Source organism: Camelus bactrianus, chromosome 9, assembly GCF_048773025.1.
Source record: "Camelus bactrianus isolate YW-2024 breed Bactrian camel chromosome 9, ASM4877302v1, whole genome shotgun sequence".
In the NCBI taxonomy this organism is placed as follows: domain Eukaryota; kingdom Metazoa; phylum Chordata; class Mammalia; order Artiodactyla; family Camelidae; genus Camelus; species Camelus bactrianus.
In genome coordinates this window covers 19093483-19112721 of record NC_133547.1, presented here as the reverse complement: position 1 = coordinate 19112721, position 19239 = coordinate 19093483, and the positions used below count along the sequence as shown (strand labels likewise).

The 19239-nt window shown below is 48.3% G+C and overlaps 1 protein-coding gene across 5 annotated transcripts in view; it reads left to right on the top strand.

Moving 5' to 3' along the window:
- Positions 1-19239, top strand: part of ZNF536 (zinc finger protein 536) — a 416211-nt gene that overhangs the window by 97020 nt on the left and 299952 nt on the right. For all 5 annotated transcript variants that reach the window (XM_074369862.1, XM_045512935.2, XM_074369861.1 and 2 more), the window contains exon 2: positions 13483-13598. The gene's annotated coding sequence lies outside the window, so the exon portion shown is untranslated. The remainder of the gene's footprint in view (positions 1-13482; positions 13599-19239) is intronic.

Here is a 19239-nt window from a genome sequence, read left to right as displayed (position 1 = left end):
GGGCTGCTTTCAAAATAGCTCACCCCAAACTTCATTAGTGATTAGTTCGAGGAAAGTGCAGCCTGACCCGCCAGCATGTTTCATATTGTCTGTGTTCTCAGGGGAGGTCCTGGCTTCAAGGGCCCCGTCTTCTGGGCCTTGTTTTTGGAGGCCCATTCCTGGGGACCTCAGCATTTCTTGATGGAGGGCAGGTTGGCGGCCCTTGTATTTCTCCTTTGTCCTTGCTATTTGAACTTGGAGCACCCTGAGGTGACAGACAGAAGCCCCCGCCTGTGGCTTCGCATGGCCAGGCTGGTGCTGGACACCTCGCTGGCCAGGCTGCTTGGCCCACCGGGTCGGGTTGCTGAGCCGAAAGGCTGGCGTCCCCGTCTCCTGACTTCTCCTAAATATGGTCAGTGTTTGTAGTAGCTCCCACCACCATCTGCCTGAACTGTAGCTTTCGGCTTGGCCTCCTCCCTGCTCTGGACTTAGTATAAACCCTCATTATAATCGAGATTAGCCTCAGTGAGAAGTACACATGGGTTGGCAACCACGGCAAATCCCAAACAGCATCTCCAGCACCGCTGGAGATGTGACATAACCGTGTTCACCCTGCTTCCTCTCCTGACATCCTGCTCCCGACCCTGGCCAGAGACACCCCGCGGCCCCGGGCAGGTCTTCTGTGGGGAACACGCTGGCTCCAGGTCCAGCTTATATCCCTCGCCAGGGACTCAGGTTTGCTCTCTGCTCTGCTGCTGACCTTTGGACCCCGTGTGACCTTCAGAGAACCGTGGGACGTCTCTGAGCCTCAGTTTCCTGGTATCTGTGTACTGGGGTTAAAGTGAAAAGTAGATACATACAACAGAGCATGAAACTGAAAGAACTCGGCACCACCCTGGGCTCCCGGCGGGAGCGCAGTAGGTGTTGACTCCTCTGCTGCCCCGATGATGGCCGTGACAGTGATGGTGGACAGTGTGGCACGGGGGCTGTGGAGCACGGAGCCAGACAGCCCACTGAACTGAGTCTGGGTTCCGTCACTCCCTGGTTACTTAGCCTTGGGCAAATCACTTGACCGTCCTTTGCCTCCGTCTCCTCCTATCTGCACGAGGGCAGTGCTGACAGCATTTCACAAGGTTGTTGTAAGGCTCTGAACTTGGACCACACCAAGGGGCGCCCGGCTCGCCGTAAGCATTATTCACGTGCTAGTAAGTCTTTGTTCTTACTGTTTGTTATTGGGATTACTGTATAGCTATTTTATTTTATTTTTTAAATTTCCTTCCACTATTTATTTATTTATTTATCTTTTTTTTCTATTGAGTTACAGTCAGTTTACAGGGCTGTGTCAGTTTCTGGTGTACAGCACAATTTTTCAGTCATACGTGAATATACATACACTCATTTTCATATTCTTTTTCACCTTGAGCTACTACAAGATATTGAATATATTTCCCTGTGCCATACAGTATAAACTTGTTTATCTGTTTTATTATTTATCAGTCAGTATCTGCAAATCTCGAACTCCCAGTTTATTCCTTCCCACCCCCCACCCCCACTGGCAACCACGAGTCTGTATTCTATGTCTGTGAGTCTGTTTCTGTTTCATATCTAAGTTCACTGTATTATTATTTCAGTAGTTGTGTGATCTTGGGCACACTGGTTAACCTCTTTGAGCCTCAGTTTCCCCACGATGACGCAGAGGCGCCATCACTGCAGGTGGCTCTGTTGACTGTCGGCATGTGTGAGAGGGCGGGGCCTCGGGAGCCTGAGGGTGCTGCCCCGAGGGGCTCTCTCCCTGGCTGGCCCTCCTTCCCCCGGGCTGTGACGCTCTGTAGCTAAGTAACCCTGGCTGCCGTGTGGCTTTTGACGGAGGTGCGCGCGGGAGAGCCACATGTGCCGCCTCCTCCTTTGGGTGACAGCTGTTTCCAGGCAGATGCCTCCCCCATGTTCTGGAGCAGTGAAAACAGGGGAGAGCGTCCCAGATTTAAATTTGGAATGTGCACGGAATCGTGCCAGCCTGCCTAGGAGCCCACAGGGCCCGCAGGCTGGGTGTTGTTCTGGGTCACTGCTGCTCCGACCCTGGGACGTGAGACCCCACATGGCAGGGTCTGGGGTTCTGGGTTGGGCTCTTAAACCCTGAGTGCAGTGGGAGTCCCAGAGCAGCATGTGGGGCTGGGTAGGGCCTCTGACCAGCCACGTGAGGAGTCTTTCTCTGGGTCACTGGTCTGCTGGGCGAGGTGCAGGCGTGAAGCGCGGAGGGAAATGGATACACATCAGAAGGAGTGGGCAAGAGAGGGCACTCGGACCTGCTTCCCAAGAGTCTCCACACCATTGCTCTCCGGTCTCAGAGTGTGACGTGCACAGGCTTTAGCTCATTCCTGGGCCGAGACCCCCTCACTGACATGCTGGCCTTCCCTGGAGGGTCCCTTGCCCACAATAGGCCTCCTGTTAGGACCCACAAAGTCACTTATAGAGATGGACACTGCCACCTTGGGGTGAGGGTTGCCCTCACTGCAAGTGGCTTTGCAGGACCTCCACACCATAGACTGCCATCCGGAGCCCTGGGGAGTGGAGGGGAGGTGGAAGAGGGAGATTGGGCGTGCTCTGCGAGGGCCACTGTGGGTGGGTGGCTGCACTAGCGTCAGGGTGGACTTGTCTGGCGTCTCCAGCCCTGCGTGCCCTCTTCTCCCCCAGATATGACCCTCACCTCGGGGCCTCCCCCAGTTGTGAGCTGGCTGACCCTGTGTGAGGCGGTCCGACCTGCGCTTGTCACTGCAGGGAAGGCAGGCAGACTCCCAGCTATACCTGCCCTGGCCCCTGGCAGCCTGCCACCTGCCGTGTCCCTGCTCCGGGAGTGCCTGCTCTAAAGGGGAGCAGTGAGAACAGGGAGCCTGGTCAGGCTGGCCTCGGGAGCTGATGAGCAGTGTCTTGGTCACTGTGAGCCTTTCCTGGGGGAGCCAGAGAGGCCCCCAGGCTCCAATGGCTCCGTCTCTGGGGGAACAGGGGCCAGCTAGCCAGCCCAGGAAGTCCAAACCCAGAAGTCATTGTGATTCCTCAGAAGTGGCCTCAGGGGACAAGATGATGTCAGAGGGCCCCAGGACACATCTCGGGCAGCAGTCCCCTCCCTGATGGGATACTGCAGTGGGCTCAGCTGACGCCCCGTGCAGTGCTCCCCCCATGCAGCAGTGTCTTCCAAACACTGGATTAATGCACTGTCCCTTTTAGTCTCCTCCCCTTGTCACCTCTGAACGTCTCAGAGACAAGCCTTGCAAGTGAAGGTCGGTTTCCTTGCCTCCTTGAGGAATCTTTTCACCTGCTCAGGCACCTTCAGATCCCCTTGGACCAGGGCTCAGAGCAAAGGAAAAAGGGCTGTCTCTAAATTATCATCGTCTCAGACCTGCATATGTACACGAAAATAAGCCTGAATGCCTTTTCTTAGTATGCAATTTGCTGTCTATTTTTAACTTGTATATACAGGGCCCCAAAGAAAATTCTGCGAGGAAGTGAGAGCGCATTGTGGTTGCAGATCCACAATCGCCGAACCACCTAAGATAATTGCCGAAATGACATCCTTTACAAAATGCAAGGCTCACAGAGAGCGGGTTCCTCCTGCAACAGGCGTCCTGCGCGTTTTCCGTCCCTTTGCCTCTGCCGCCGCGCACTTGATTCCCTTCCAGCCATGTCAGGAAGACTTGAGGAAAAAAATCCCACCATTAAAGACGTGCTCTTTGTTTTTTCAATCTGTGACCCCGGCAATCTCTTTAGCAAGCCATGGTTCAGTGAACTGGCACACAGCAGCCGTTCAGCAGTGGAAAAATCATAAAACAGATGGAAGCTTTACATTTTTGTTTAGTTTTTAAGAGCAGTTTTTATAACATCGCTTAAAACCATTCTGATGCATCATACTGTTTACACTCAAAGCTTTGTAGCTAAGATGTTTACAGTATGGAGAATGTTTTAAGATATTTTATAGTTATGATATTTAGATAATTGGCAAGGAAAAAAATAGTTTGTTGAGATTGCAGTGATGTTGGTAATCGTGAAGTAACTTATGAGTCTCAATAAATATGTCCAGTTTGGTGGAAAGTACAAACTCAGTTAAAACAAAACAACACAAGAGGGAATATCTTTTTAGTGAAATCATTTCCTTTTCTTAATCAAAAGATGACAGGCAGGGCCTTAGAACTCCCATCTGCGCGGCACCACGCCACGGCCCTGAGCCGGCTGCCTCTTCTCCTGTGATGGATGGTTGCACCACATCGGGCACTGCTAGTCCACACGAGTTCATGCAAACACCAAAGTTAAGAAAGTTCAGTTTTGGCCGGCCACCTTCAAATAAACCCAGCGCAGCCCCCCCACGTATCTTTCTGCAGTGGAACTTCGGGAGATTTTTTTTTTTTAATGTCAAAGAATTTATGCAGAGCTAGGATTTGGAGCTCCTTTTTTCTTTTTTTTAAACGGCCCCAAAATGGCATTAATCAAAAACAATAACTCCTTTTAACTTTTCTAAGTGCTCTAAAGGAAAGTATGAAATAATCCGTGTGTGGGCCACAAATGTGGAGAATGCAAACATTTCACAATAAACATGTTTAAATGAAAGACCCTGGCAAGATAGTCTGAGAGATAGTACATGCTGGGTTAATTAATGCGTACTCATAAAAATAAACCTCACTTTTAAGATTTGACCAATAAAAATCATTAGCATATTTGGATCAGATGACTTTATGTATACACTGAACTTCTCCATGGCAAATGGTCCTCTGGAACGCCTGGAAACAGATTCCAGTTTTAAAGTCCAAACTCTCTTTCTGTCTGCTCTTTGTGTTTCCAATACAGTGGTACAATGATTTATTCTGGTTTTATCTGTTATACCTGCAATTGATCTGGTGGTGATGGGATTAAAGTTATCATTTTAGATGAATAAATCATAGTTAGATAGCCAGAAAAATGTTTAGTTGCATAAAAGTGCCTATTGTTTGCTCATAACACAACGTTTGATTTTCACTATAATCAAATTACTACAGTGCATTATTTTTACTCCAAGATGTTGATTTTTTTTTTTTTTTTTTGCTATCGTAAATTGAATCATTTCGGCCTATTCGCAAATGCAATCTTTTAAAAATATTTTCCAGAAATCATATATTCAAAGGCTGACTTTGGGTTGTGGGTACACAGTGTTGTGAGGTTCTGTTAAATTAGAAATCACGTAATTTTCTGAGCCTAATTACTGTATAGAAGATTCTGATTTTATGTTGTGGTTTTTGTACAGGAAAAGGCAAACTGCTACAAAGACCTCTTCGGTATGAAACTACCAGTAAAACCAAACTCATTTTAAAAGAACTGAGATTGGAATTCATAAACTCAGTAGAAGTTATGTTGTAACTACCCAGACAGTGAAATTCTGACCCCAAGATAATGCCACATTTCAAATCCTTATGAAAATAAAAACAACCCAACAAAAATTATTGAGGAAAAAACTCCAGCATGAGTTTAATTTTATCCAACTTTATTGGCAGCTTATTTTGAACTAATGTGCAATAAAGTTGCCAAGCAGAACAATTGAAAGAAATGAGAAAAAAACATTTTTGGGGGGTTGTTTTCTTACACTGTTTGTTTTAATAAAGACTGTAGAGCAATAAACACCTGAATCAATGATTTGGTTTGGGGTCGGCCAGATGGCTTTCAGCCTTGTCGCTGCTGCTGGGATTTGCCAGTTCACAGAAGGGCAGGCACTGGGCCGTCCGTTTCAAGCTCTTCCGGGGCAGCTGTTCCTGGGTCTGCTCTACCCCCCGCCCCCATGGGGACAGATGTGGGCCGTGGGGCAAGCCCTTCTATGGTAGCATCATCCTAGCTAGCCTCAGTGAGACAAGTACCCACTCCTAAGAAAGCTCCTTTCACGTGAATGTTTCTGGATAAAGGACTTGCAAGTCCAAGAGATCCAGCTGATTGTAAACAGTGTCGGCTTCATACCCTCATTTTGTCCCAGAGACTCAACATTGCCTATTTTAGAGACAGTGTGTTTATGCCTGCAAAACGAACCTCTGTGTGTGTGGATGTTCGTCCAGAAGCCACACCTAGTGATTCCTGGGGTGGAAGAGCATCTCTCTGGAATGCCTGTCACAGGCTCTGCTTCCTGAGGGTAGCAAGCTTCTCAGCCCCTCCCTCCTGCGAGGTGGGGGGCTGGGCTTGGGGGAGGCTCCCCCCCCCCGGGGTGTCTCCAGGAAAGCCTTCACCCGGGAAGGCCCTGTGCCCATCTGAAGACGAGGGGGGAGGAGGTAATGTGTTCAGAGGGCTGTCACCTGGGGTCCCAGAGGAACCCCAGGATCTCCTGGCAATGGGATTAAAAATCTACCACGCATCTGTGATTTTGCCATGGAGAAGCCCTGTAGTTTCCATCAGATTTTTGAGGGTACTTGTTTTTGAGAAACACAAACTTTTGTAGACAGACCCTTAGAGGTAAAAACTAGGAGATGGTAGCCTGTTCTTGGAGAAACTGGGAGCTGCTTCAGGACGGATACAAACATCTGCTCCCAGGAAAGCCTGACCCACAGGACGCTGGGTTGGGTGTGCGGGAGGAGAACAGAGATGAGTCGCCCCCAAGTGCATCCTACAAGCTGCCACTCTTTCAGTACTTTTTAAGGTAATGTGTTGATGTGACAGCTGTGATGAACACAAGCAACAAGTGCTGGGGAGCTGAGCCCAGGCCTGGGTGGGGAGGTGCGGGCCCAGCCCGGGTGCTGGGATTCAGGGGCTGGGAGTCAGTGCTGAAATGCACACCTCTGCTGTCTCTCTGGTCTCCCGTCCCCTTTGCCTGTCCCCAGGGATGGGACTTGGACACGGCAGTGGCCCATCTCAGATGCCATGCTGGGGACCCTACACATGCATCTTTTGTTCCCGCCTTTGTGCCAACACTGGGCCTGAAATCTCAGTAACTGTTGGCTCCTGTGGCTCACTTCTCGCCACCAGCACCTGCCACGCCCTGGGAGCTACTTGTTGAGCGAGTCCCTCTCATGGGCCGATGCAGGAGGGAAGGGGTAGTTCATGGTGTGTGAGCCAACGTTCTGTGGGGGACACGTAAGAGCTAACCATGAGCCAGGCATGCTATGTCAATTAATTAGTTACTAACCATCTCATTTAATTTAATTAATTCTTGCGACTATTTTCATCCCATTTTAAAGATGAGGAAACTGAGGCTCAGAGAGGAGGTCAGGTGCTCAAGTCCACAGTCCAAAGTGTAGTGGAGGAGAATTCAGGCCCAGGCTGCTCACCCCAAAGGTGTTGCTCTCAGCTCCCCACCCCCACGGTGCCCCAACGTCAAGAGATGTCTTCAGATTCGACGTGGCTGAGCATTTTCCTCTTTGATATAGTTAGGTATCTGTTTTACATACTTAGATGAGGAATAAATATTGTTTTTGATTTATGGCAGTGTAATATAAAATTTCCATTTGAAACAAATTGATTTAAGGAAATCTGTGAGTCAATTTCAAGAAAAATCCTCACTAGTTAACGGTACAGGTATGCGCAGAGATGGCGGTAGGGTGAAGGTGGTATGCAAATCACTGAAATCTGGGCCACGTTGTCCCCAGCCTAGTTAAAGTGGGAGGGCAAAGGAAAGTATAGCCCCTCCACACTTAGAAATTTCAGATGAGTTCTTGTCTTCATTCTGGGAGACGGCCTCTGATGGTGTCTAATGGCCAGTTTTTTAAGGGAGAGTCTTGGGTGTTTTTCCTGACACGTGTTTAAGGCAGGATTTCTTTACCCACCAACAGGAGCCTATGGTCTTCCTCAAGAGCCATGCCTGGGTTTGAGTCCACCTGCCTCAGTGGGGACTGGCCTCTGGCTTGGAATTAGTGGTGGGACTGGAAACAGAAGAGAGGAGTGGGTGGCTAATTGGGGCTGGAAGGCTGTCAGTGTGGGAAGGGATCTCTCTAGCTCCTGTGTGTAAACACCAGCCTGCCCAGGTATTGATGGCAATATTGGGGTTGACATATGGCCCTGCTGACCACCCGACATCCAGGACGTGTCCTTCCATGCCACTATGACTGCTGCCACAGAGTTAACAGTTTCCTGGCTATCAGGAAGCCTCCAATCCAGTGGTTCTCAAACTGGCTTCTGTGGGACCTCAAGGGTTCCAGGAAGCAGCCTCGGGAGCCAAGAGAAGGAGAGGACTCGAGGTCTCCTTTGCAGCTGTGGCTAGAGAAACTGCTTGTATGGTAAGATTTCCTTGGAAAGTGACTGCTAGAAAATGCTGAAAAACCATGATCCAGATCAAGTTCTTGATTCTATGGATAGGAAACCAAATTCTGTAGTAGAGCAAAGAATCACAAAGATTGACTCTGTACAGTTATTTTAAATAGAAAATGTCTTTATTGAGGCAGGTCAGTGGAGCTTGGTAGAAGAAATAAAATACATACTTGAAAGGAGTCATGAAGGTTCCTATGGTCCAGTCTCCTGCTTTGGGTAGCCTGGCCCCCAGCACATGTGGTAGAGATGGATGCCCACCTAGGAACAAGCCCTCCATGGGTAGGGGACCCAGAAGCCACAGGACAGAGCTGCTCGGCGATATCAGACAATGATGGCAGATGGTTGGGTGGTGACTGGGTGCCAGGCCCTGAGCTAAGCATTTTCAGATACGTTACCTCCATTCTAAAGATGAAGAAATGAGGCGGGGGGAGGGGGAAGGGATAGCTCCGTGGCAGAACGTGTGCTTAGCATGCACGAGGTCCTGGGTTCAATCCACAGTAGCTCCATTAAATAAACAAACAAACCCCTAATTACCTCCCTCCTCAAAAAAAAAAAAAAAAAATGGAGGCTCAGGTGATAACGTGAGTTCTCAATGTCTGTGCTCCTGCTGGCTGCGGCTCCTGCCCCAGAGGAGGTGTCCACCAGCGTCTAGCGGGTGCAGGATTGCACCCCAGCCAGGTGGCTCATGGTCAGAAATGCCTGACTGAGCCCTCTCATCCGGAAGCTTCAGACAGGAGGCAGGAATATTGTTTCCCTTCCCCCGAGTCTGTGGGCATTTGTGCAGAATCCTATTGGCTGCCCCACAGGGTTTTCCAGGAGCTTGTGTTCTTTGAGATACAAGAAGGGAGCCCGGGATGGGTGTCCAAACACTTTGACAAAATAAACAAGAAATTACTATTTCTTCTCTTATATCTTACATCAGCCCGCTAGGTGCACATGCCGTAAGAGATCATGTGGATACCTGTTCATTAAAAAGGTGCCAATGGTATTCTTTCATTCATTCATAAGGCATTTTTCATTTACATGTGTATTTTTGCGTTCACACATTAATTCGTGCATTTACTACTTTTTGAAACTCTTTCAGTCATCATTCGATCTCTCCATCCACCCATCCATGCATGTCTTTATACATTCATTCACTTATTCACCGGATTTCCCCCTGTATGCATCCGTTAGCTCATTCATTTGTTTCATTCTTTCCACAAATAAAACACTTTGAAATTAATTAGATTCTCTGGAGAAATGTGGAGTAGTTTAACCGTAACTCAGAGTGAACCCTGGGCATTTTTCTCATCACTGGGCGTGGAGGCACGTGGAATTGGCTAAACAGTGCCAGGGGCCCTGAGGGAGAATTATTGGACCACCAGAGGCACAGGCTAAACCCATCTATTGTGACCCTGGGATCTAAATGTCACTTGCGTGCTGGGATCTTGGAGTCTTCCCTCCCCAGTTCTTCCTGATGGCCTGAGAATTTGTGGGGTCTTCCCAGACTGCCTCAGTAAGTCTTGTGACCCTGAGCCATCCTTGGGTTGCTCCTGGGCTGGCAGAATGCCTCATGGGGAAGCAATAGATGATTGAATCCAGGAGCCAGGGCTGCAGTGTGACAGTTTGGAAAGAAGGGGCTGTCTGTCCAGATGAATTCATGTGGGGCACACATGGAGTGGGCAGGAGAGGCAGTGAAAGGCACGGTGGGAATGAAACATAATAAATGGTCATTCTCTTCTCCCCCACCGAAGGGTTTCCATCTTTTTTATTTTTTTGAATGTCACATTCTGGATTTGAAAACACAGAACCCATAAAACATAATAATCAAAGGTGAGGTGAGGTTTCTAGCAATGGTAATAATATTGGCTGCAAGCCAGGCTAAGAACGAGAACGTTGTACCCTTGGACGTGAAGGGTTTGGGAAGGGACCTGCCTCCACCAGACTGAGTGAGGATTAGAGATAACTTTTCCGTCAAGCTCTGAGTTGGTGTCGTGAATATAGACAGGTTGTTTCGATGGCTTAAATGCAGACTTCTTTTGATTTATGGTTTATTTGCTCCCACACTCAACCTTCCTTTTTTGTGCAGGACTCGAAATGCGTATCCGTCCCCTTGCTGCTTTGCAGACTGTGTTTAAGTGTCTGGCTGCAAGGATGCTTTTGATAAGCAGAACATCAACAAAGGGCTTTCACACGTGCAGGCTGCGCGGGGTACCTGTTGGCTCTAGAAGATGTGTTCAGCCTTTATCGCTCTGTGAATACTTTCTTCTCTGCAGGGAGGGTGGCGTGGGTGACCAGCTGGAAACTCATCCTATGCTCCTTTAGACTGTACTTAACTCCTGAGGTACCCTCCTTCCCCTAGGCATTCATGAAGCCTCACCCCAAGAAGACAGGCTTAGGTGGCCCATGTATCAAAACCCCGCTCACACTGAATCTCAACTCATGGCCAATCAAGAGTTCCTCCTGTAGCCTGGTTCCCTAGGTAACAAGCGTCCATTTGAGAAGGACCACAGGAGAAGGAACCCTCCCCCCCGCAGCACGCACGTTCCTCCTTTGCCTGTATCCTCCATCCACCTCAGTCCCAACTCTGTCCTCCCCGTCCAACCATCCTTTTGCTTATTGCTCTACTTGATTTAAAATACACAGCCATAAACACTCAGGGCAGCCAGCGGCATGGCCGGATATAATATTAATTTCTTTTCTGGTTTATTTGTGAAGGAGTCAACCATATAAATCACCTTAAGCCACTAAGACAGAAAGTGAAATCGCGTCTTCAAATGGAGAAGTGTAGTGTGTTACCATTAAAATCCAAGGCGCATATGTGATCAATTTGAGGTTCTTAATGTGGGTATAGTTTTGTTAACGTTGCTTTAGATTATGTGAAATGCTCTGAAAGTTTTTTTTTTTTTCCTCCCCCTCCGTTTTCAGTGGAAGGCATCGGGTACCCCTCGGCAGCATATCGTTAGAAAGTCTGGTGTCGGCTGGACGGTCTCCTTGTAATGCCATTTTTCATGACTTGTTTAATTAACAACCATTTTTGACCTAGACTAGTTATAAAAGTGTTGCCATTCTCTCCTGCTAAATTATGTCTAATGAACATATTTGCATGTTATCAGATATAGCAGTATATCATTTCAAATTTTGGCGTTTAAGCCTGCATCACTCAAAACAGCTTTTGTGGATTAGTAAGCAGGTGAAATCAAAAATCTCATTTCATATCTGACATTAATAACTTTCAGGGGGAATGAGCATTGGCATTTATGTCTGGACCGGAATCGAGCCCAATGTCCTAGAAACACAAGGGCAGCAGACAAACCTACTCACCAGATAGGAAAATAAATCATGCATAATGCAGAATTTCTACCTTACATGTTAATTAATGTGTGCAATCAATTACTGATGTTACAATATGAGAAAGAAACTGGTGGGGAATGGGGTAATAAAAAATACCTATAGATTTATCTGCTTCTTTTTTCTATTTAAACAAATAGTCTTCAAGCCTGTGAATGCTGTGTTGAGACATGCTCTGAATAATAAGCATCATAAAATCTAATCAGATTTATAAGAGGAATTGATTGTTGTGGCAGGAGGAGAGGGTGGAAAATAAGCTGAAATTTAAGTGTTAATTTTTATGCTAATCCACAGTGGCTTCATATGAAGCAATTTTGTTCTGTGCCACAAATATAAAATTGTCCCTTGCAGAGAAATGTCAGCTTGCTAGACCTGAAAGCAGTAATTTATTAGGTATGTTTCTATTAGTATGTGTCACAGTTGTTAGCAGGCAATACACACAATGGTGCTTCATACTTATCCTCCAAGTCTCAGAATGTTTCAGCTCAGTGGCTGGAACGTGGGGCATTAATACATTATCATATGCGGGGTGGTCTGTGCCCTGTGGACAAAAGGCTATTTAATACAATTTAATGTCATTCTGAGAAGAAGTGGAAAAATAAAGACGGGGAATGAAATGGCATCTGTGTGTTTCACAGTGCACTCATGCACAAACCCTCAGTTTAAGAGGTATGACATTTCTGCCAAGAAAAAGAATAAAACTGGGGCATTTTTTTTTTTATAACCTGTTCCCCACTGCAGTATTTTCTAAATGCTATTAAGTGATCGATTTACACGGCCCCATGATGATGTCATCTATAAGAAGGGGAATGCAGATGACAGCAAAATACTAGTGACAGTGACCTTGTTTCAGAATCCTTGGAACCCTGTCAGCTTTGCTTCCAGTATATGGTTTCAAAGAATGTACTTTTTGGACAATATCTAGTTACTGGGTAGTGAATTAATAGAGTTAAGGGTTCTGATGCAATTCACATATAGGTCAATTACATGCGCCAACATCTGCTCTGTCACCATCATTTGCATATAGCATTCATATGTTAATGACGCCTCTTTTTACTCAAGTAATATATTTAAAAAACAAGATTTGCATATCAGTTTGGATCAGTATATTACAAGCAATTTATCATTTTCTCCTTCTTGTTACGATTTTTAAGAACAATATCTTGAGTGATGGCTGCTATATTTGAGCACGGCTCTGATTTATACAAGAAACCCTTCAGTGGGAAAGCTTCCATTCTAAAGCCGCTTAAAGCCTTATAAATCAATAATGACACAGATGGACTGGTGATAATCTATTTAGAATGCCTGATAGCAAATATTGTTGTACAGATGATTAGAGTGGTAACTGTTTTAGCAGAAAGCCTTTCCTCTCTTTGTAAATGGTAAGTTTGAACAAAAAAAAAGTCCTCACACATGGACTTATGTCAGGAAATCTTCGTACTGGGTCTGGATCGCAAAGGGGAAAAACATGGGGGGGAAGAACAAAGAGACTTCCCGCTCCTGCCAATATAATCATATCATTCCCTGTTTCTTTAACAAAACAGGACCTCTTAATGGAATTGTGTCTTCAGGTGTAAATAGCATTAAAAGCTGCTTCTCCTCCCCTCTTTGCCCTGATACAGCGCAAGGAGTGAGAAAATAAAGTGGAGGTTGTCAGAAGTGGCAGCTGCTTGGAATCCTGATAAATATAAGCTTTTATTGATCTGATGAAAATGAAAGATCCCAGTGCTAGGCAGTATTTAGCTTCTTGTCTACAGCACGTCACCGGTGGCCTTGCATTGGGATAGATTTTCATTCTCATACACCGGATTTGATTTCATCTTTAACCTTTTCAGTTGAATTTCCTTGACCTCTGCGTATTGCTGTGATTTGGTGAATTTGTTACATTTCACTTTACATCGTTTCTTTCTGTATTTCCTTTTGTGATAGGGAACTGGGACGCCCCTCTGGCAATCTGTCAGTGCCTGGATCAGCTGCATCCTTTCTGGGGTATTTTCTCACCAGACTGACAGTCCTTAAGACAAGTATGCAGTTAAGCTGCTAAGGTAAGTCTTACGATATTAGAACTCTCTGCCCTGGACACACATCATTTCTTCCTGCTTCGTCGCGTTGACCTAACACAAATCCCAACCAAACAGCCCCCCTCTCTCTCCCCCGGGCCAGGGGCTTCCTCCCAGCCTCTCCCGCACCCAGGTAGGATTCCTCTACCTGCCCACAGCTCTGGGTGAACGGTGGCTGGCAGGACCTTTCGCCAGGAGGGAAGCATTCCTTTGTGGCTTGGGTGTGTTTGGGGATAGGTGGGGAGGGGGGAACAAAGGAATCATAAAAAAAAAATGTTATTTTCCTCTCTGTGGCTTAATTCCTTTCTCAAGTTTTCTTCTGGGATAAATAGGAGGCTTCAGTTCGAAATCCTGAGGTGCTGCTAACATATTCTGGTTCCAAGAAAGTGCCGCTGTTATTTTGAGTAGTTTTGATACAACCAAATCAAAGTGAAGATTTGAAATAGCTTTTCTGAAAGCCCAAGCTGAAGTCATAAATTATTCTGCACCATGATTCTTTCTGATAGTAAAACCATACCTCTTTGCCTGACATTGCTGAAATGTGGAAAAGTGAAAGTTAAAAATAAAATGAAACATTTAAATCTTGGCTGTTGAGAACCCCAGACAGACATCGAGGCCAGTCGATAAAGGCCTCTATCAATTAGGCTGCCACAGTTATCATCAGATTTGGTTTATTAGCAATTGCACAGGTGCGGGCTTCTAGTATTCAGATTGGGAAGAGCTGGGAAAAACGCAGGGAAATACCATCAAATGGAAAGTGAGGGTCTGGGGCGCCAGGGTCCTCCCGGTGGCAGGGCCCGGGGCAGCGGCGGTGCCCCTGCCTCGTGTCATAGCAGGAACTATCTGCAGAGAAAGAGTTGGAACTTTTCCCTTTTTTAACCCCCTGTATTTGCGTTAGAAAGTGTTGATTTCACACTGTGGTGAGTGTTTTCCATCAGCTTCTTGGTGGGTGTATTTCGTGTTAAGAAAAAGGAGCAGCGAACACCAGCAGTTGGAGCTGCCGTCGGCGGTTGGCGGGCGGGCCTCCAGTGTCTTTGGGACTTCTGGGCGCTAGGTCTCCTCTGGCGACGGAGACAGACAGCCACCGGCTTCTGGGCCTGGGCCTCCAGACTGAGCTGTTTGGCTAGTCCCCTTCTCAGCATAACGCAGGCAGAACAATTTTGGGTTCCATAGCTGTTTGGTTGGGAAAACAAGCCTGCGGTTGCCAGTAAGGTTTAGAATTTGCCTGCCAGATCAGGGAATGTCTGTGAAGACTATTTTCCCTCTTGGGAGGCAAAACACAGATGGGGGAGTTAGGAGTCTTACAATATTTAGCTGCTACATTGATGGTAGGGATGCTGCTGCGTGCAAGCTCGCAGTTTCTGAAGGCCTGGCTTAGCATCACTGCCGAGCGGCTCAGGTAGGGGAGGCGGGTGAGGCTGGCTTGCCCCGGGGAGCGAGCACACCAGCCCTGGACCTCATAAAAGATAACAATGATGCGATGCTCTTGGGTTGGACAGGAGCAGGTGGAGCCGGGAGATTTTCCTGCATGGAAAAATGTACATCTTGGAATAATTTGGTGGGGGGGGGGTGGTCATGTGAACTGGAAGTAGGGTTAGAACTTTATATCCAAGAGCAAATTCTGTGCCCTGGAGACCAAGAAAGGGGACAAGCTTTAGAAACAGGCGGAGAGCGTGCAGGCATCTTCTTTCCCGCCTCTTGCTGACTTCCCAGCCCCAGCACACAGGATTCTCAGGCCGTGGAGCTGGACCCTTTTCCCGGAATTATGATGAGCTGGTTGAGACATTTCTGGATTTCTAAATGTATATACTGGGGGAATCTTGCTCCCATGCCTCCCACCAGTGCCCTCCCCATCCTTTGAAATGGACACTTGACTTGTTAAAGACATATAAAATGCTACACAAGTGCAGCTTCGGGACAACTGAAGCCCCATCACACAGAAACCCTAAGCAACCTGTCAGTGACCGAACCTCTCATACACATCAGAAAGTTATTTAATGTCCTGCCCCATCATGGTTTTCCAGAACAACCCCAGCAAGAATTGGAGGCAGAGGCTGGAGGTGTGGCTGTCCAGCCCCATAGCTTTCTCCTTCACAAAGACCCCATGCATGGTTGTGAGGCCCAGTGACTTCCAGAAGGAAGTGGCTTTCAAAGACCACAGGACCTTCCCTCCATCTGACACACAGTCTGTCCCTGGGGCATGTGTGGGATCCTGGACTTCGGGTACTGATCCCACTGTGGCTCCGGCTGTCCCGAGGCAGCCCCACTGCCCTGGTGCAGACGTGTGAGTCAACAGTCTTCCCGCAGCAGTAATTACCTTAGTTAAATGCTGCAGGAGAAGTTCTTTGGGACCACAGAGGAGGGAGTGAGTAATTGTAATTTCTGTGTGATAATGATGATAAACCCTGCATGTGTGTGTGTGGGGGGGGCTCTGCGTTGTATCTGCTCTTCACCAGGAGACCTCCAGGCTCTTGGAGGTAAAGGTCCCCCAAACTCCTTTGTGGCCACTGGATGATGTAGGAGGGGAAGGTCCCATTTGTCTCACTTTGCCCGAGAGAAACATAATTCAGAGATAATTTCAGCTCTAGAGGGAAGGTAGAGGATTATCTTAATCCTCATCATTTCCCCCCTCTTATCAGTTCCACTTTCCCGACTTGGAAACTGAGGTCAGAGAAGTGAGTGGCTTCCTGCAGGTCACCCAGACGGGGGACGGTGAGGCCAAGGTTTGCACATGCTTCTTTCTGATTGTGGAGCCTGATCCTTTGGCTGTGGAGCGGCCCTGGGTACAGCCTTGAACAAGACAGACAAGCCCCCTGCCCTCAGGGAACTTATATTATGGGGCTGGGAAGCAGAAACAAGACAACCATGGATAAGATGATGTCAGATGGTGATAAATGCCGTGAGAAAACACCTGCGGTGAGGAGGGGGAGTTGGGAGTATCTGCACTTGGGTGGTCAGGGATGGTTCCCCCTGAGGAAGGCACATGGGAAGTGAGAGGTCTGAAGGACACAGAGGAGCCAGCCGGTGAAAGTCTGGAGTGAGAACATTCCTGGCAGCGGGAATAGCATGTGCAAAGGCCCTGTGGTGGGGAAGAACCCAGCATGTGTGGAGGACAGTGTAGGCTGGAGCACAGTGAGCTCTGGAGAGAAGATGGGTGGTCTGGAGGGCCTGGATAGAAATGACTTTGTGGACTGAGATGAGGACTACTGCCTTTCTTTTATGTTTCTGTTGCTTTTAACCAGAGGGTGTGTCTTGAGGAACCCTCCTTTCCAGGTATGGGAATGCTCCCAGGTGCTAGAATTCTGCAAGTGGCTTGAACCAGCTCTTAGTGGGTTGTTTGCTGTGGCCTTAATTTTCTCCCAGAGAGGTGTCCTGGAGACTTGTTTAAAGCTGACAGGCAGGGATTTCAGGCTGCACAGGTACAGGAAAGGTGGCTAGTCGCACGGGGGCCATGGTGATTCATGGCAGTGCCCCACAGCTGCTCCTCCAGACCCGGCTGAGCACCCCCTAGCTGCGGGGCTTCTGGGGCTCCCTTGGATAAGGTCTGCCTAAATCTGTGCAGGCTTCCAGGAGGTGCAAGCGTATCCCATGCACTACAAGGAAGTGTTAACTCCAAGCGGATCGTGATCACTTGTTTGTCAGTGCTGACGTGCGGGTCATCAGCAGGACGCAGAGCGAGTTTAAGGGTAAAGATTCTTGAAATTCTAGATAATTCCTGGACCCCTGAAACCCGAGGGCTAGCAGCAACTTATGTGATCCCTCTCACCTCTGCCTTTTGGAATCATTAGAATTTGTTGCAACTTGATTTAAGCAAACTCAATACATATCAAATCCACATTCCTTTCCAAACTTTCTGGAACACAGGGACTGGAAAGCCCATGACCTGCGTAGGTCTGATTTATGCGAACACCCAGGACACGATGAGGCCAGGACTCTGGCTGTGAGCTCCTGATACCTGCACAGGTAACTTGAAGGTGCCCCTCAGGTACTCCAGGATTCCTGTTTTAGGGACAGAAGATGCTGAAGGTTTCAGGAAAGTTGCTAGGGGCTAGTGCAAAAGGCAGCTTGGCCAGGGGAGGGGTTGGACTCCACCCCAGAGTAGGTCATGAGGAGGCACCAGCTTTGGCCCAGCCAAGGCAGGCTTCATCTGTCTCTGGGGAATTGTCCTAAACCCAAATTCAGGGTCCAGGTGGGAAATGCAGGGTGCTGGGCATGTGCAGAGCAGACTGGGGAGAGCTGATGCCATTGAAAGGGGCCAGCCAGCTCTCATCAGTTGCACTTAGGGATGTGGGCAGAAGTTTTCCAGGTCTCTGCAGTTTTTAAGGAACAAAGTTCCTTTAAGAAAAAAATCTGGTTATTTTCTTTTTTTTTTTCCCTCCAATGTTGGCAACTAAGTTTTAAAAAACTTTCTACAAATGCAAGTCTATCTGTGGACTGGATGTAGCTGTGGCCGGCACTGCATGACTCCTGCACCCACACCGAGCACAGGCTCCCACCTGCAGCCAGCCCGCGGTGAGGACCGGCAGGTGCTAACCCGAGCTGCCGTGGCACATCCCGGGCTCTGGAAGAACGTTAAGTGTGAAGGGAAGGCAGCATTTGTAGGAACCGCGCCTCACTCTCCCGCCCTGCGTCCCCTTACTGCGGGGAGGCCAGGGAAGGCCCCTGGCTGCGTGGGGTGGGTTGCTGCCCGGAAGAGGTGCAGCAAGGGGGAACTCACCCACCTCCTGGGCAAAGTGGTCAGAATGCTCGTCTGCAGGCCCCCGAATGCCAGCTTGCTGTCTCCTCACCCCTGAGTTGTAGGCTGCCTGCCCATGTCTAATATGGGGACACGGTGAGGGAAGGCGTGTGACTCTGCCCCGAAGGAGCGGGTGGTAGAACCACCCTTCCTTATGCCAGTCGTGGGGCTGCGTGGGCAGATGCCTGGGGTCTTTATTTGGTTCTCGTGCGTGGCTGATCCACTTACTCTGCTCAGCTGTGTTGGGGACAGGGCGGTCCTGACCCTGCACCAAGCTGACCGGAAGCTCTGGCTGCCATTGATGGCCTATGTTGACCCTAGGATGAGGCAGGAGAAGAAGATGCTTTCTGTCCTGGGAGACCCTCCTGGGAGGGAAATGGTGAGGCTGTGACTCAGCCCACCTGGTGCCTGTCCCTCGAGGGTCCCATGACTCTGCTCCATCCTGCAAAGGTGACCTATGTCCTCAGCTTTCCTGAGAGGCAGGCAGGTGGCCCAGCATCTCCTGAGATGGGGGGCAGACCAGCTTTGGCATCGTCGAGGGCTGGGGCAGGGATCTCTCGTCTCTGGGCCTCACTTCCTGTTAGCCCCTGCCCGGCTCGGCGCGTCCCATGCGCTCCCTTCACCCGTCCACATGCAACATGGAGTTTCTGTGTGTGTAATATTATTTGTTTTTATTTCTGTAATCCCTTTATTGTTTGCACAACTGCTGTCAGACTGTTGCCTGAAAGTATCACAGGATAATTGCAGAACGCCTGCATAAGTAATTTCTTATGAAATCGGGCCTTGTCTGCATATAAAATTGTTTGTCGTTGCCGCATACATGGACTTCATTATATCCAGGCTGTTTACCAGGCTCGCACCTTCCCCACAGGCCACGGCAGCGGGGAGGGC